The sequence below is a fragment of the Pseudophryne corroboree genome, chromosome 8 (assembly GCF_028390025.1).
Source record: "Pseudophryne corroboree isolate aPseCor3 chromosome 8, aPseCor3.hap2, whole genome shotgun sequence".
Taxonomy (NCBI): Eukaryota; Metazoa; Chordata; class Amphibia; order Anura; family Myobatrachidae; genus Pseudophryne; species Pseudophryne corroboree.
In genome coordinates, this window is record NC_086451.1 from 177984024 (window position 1) to 177985237 (window position 1214).

General features: G+C 48.1%; 1 non-coding gene across 1 annotated transcript; it reads right to left on the minus strand.

Annotated features, from left to right (window-relative positions):
- Positions 1-426: 426 nt before the first annotated feature.
- LOC134952359 (U1 spliceosomal RNA) lies at positions 427-589 on the minus strand. The gene has a single exon (XR_010184902.1). It is a non-coding gene; the product is annotated as a U1 spliceosomal RNA (small nuclear RNA).
- Positions 590-1214: the final 625 nt, after the last annotated feature.

A 1214-nucleotide genomic window follows, 5' to 3' on the forward strand; every position in this document is an offset into this window, starting at 1 on the left:
AGGGGTGACTAGTTGGAGCGGTAATGCCAGGGCCGCAGGGACCTACATCTGCATATGAAAAGAGAAAAGGGGCGTGCAGGGCATGGCAGCCTTTTGCGGCGCTTGGATGACCCCTAGTTCGCATTAAACACCTCCACCCTCCTTCGGTGTGGGGCTCATGTTGGCTATGCCCCAGCCCCTGAAGCATTCAAGCTGATTTCTTGCAGCAGCTGGGCACTGTAACAGCTCCAGAGCTGATCTGTAAGGCAAGTAAAAGGGTGTGGGCCCTGCAGCACTACCTGTAGTTCGCATTGTGCGTTGGAAGGCACAAATTAAGCAGACGGGAGAAGTCAGGATAGTGCGCAAGGGCATAGAAGGGAGCGGCTCAAGAAAAGAGAAGTGGAAACAGACAGCAAACTAGGCTGGAGAGAGACCTGAGACAAAGAGATCTGAATTATACGAGAGCCGACCAGGGGAAACACAAATTATGCAGTCAAGTTTCCCACATTTGGGGAAATCGCAGGAGCAGCACACCCAGAGTGCAATGGGTGAGCCTTGCCCTGGGAGAAGCAGCTTCTTGATCATAGTATCTCACCTGGCAGGTAAGTAAGATTTGGGATAGAGCTGGGGAGGGTCGCTGCTCGGGCACCCCCCTGTCAAGTGAAGGAGATCCAACCGAGGCAGCACAAGGAAACTCTCGAAACGAAGGACACTAGAATGAAAATTTTAAAGCCTCCTGTTAGTGCTTCATCTACACGGTATAGCCCTGAATATTTCAATGCGCAGCTCTTTGCAAAAGAGAGATATTGCCAAGGAAAAGCTGTCTTGTACCTTTGCATTTTTCTCCCAAACGAAGGACACTAGAAAGAAAATTTTAAAGCTTCCTGTTAGGCCATCATCTACACGGCATAGCCCTGAATTTTCCATTGCGCAGCTCTTTGCAAAAGAGAGATTTTGGCAAGGAAAAGCTGTCTTGTACCTTTGCATTTTTCTCCCAAACGAAGGACACTAGAAAGAAAATTGTAAAGCCTCCTGTTAGGCCATCATCTACACGACATAGCCCTGAATTTTCCAATGCGTAGCTCTTTGCAAAAGAGAGATATTGGCAAGGAAAAGCTGTCTTGTACCTTTGCATTTTTCTCCCAAACGAAGGACACTAGAAAGAAAATTTTAAAGCCTCCTGTTAGGCCATCATCTACACGGCATAGCCCTGAATTTTCCAATGCACAGCTCTC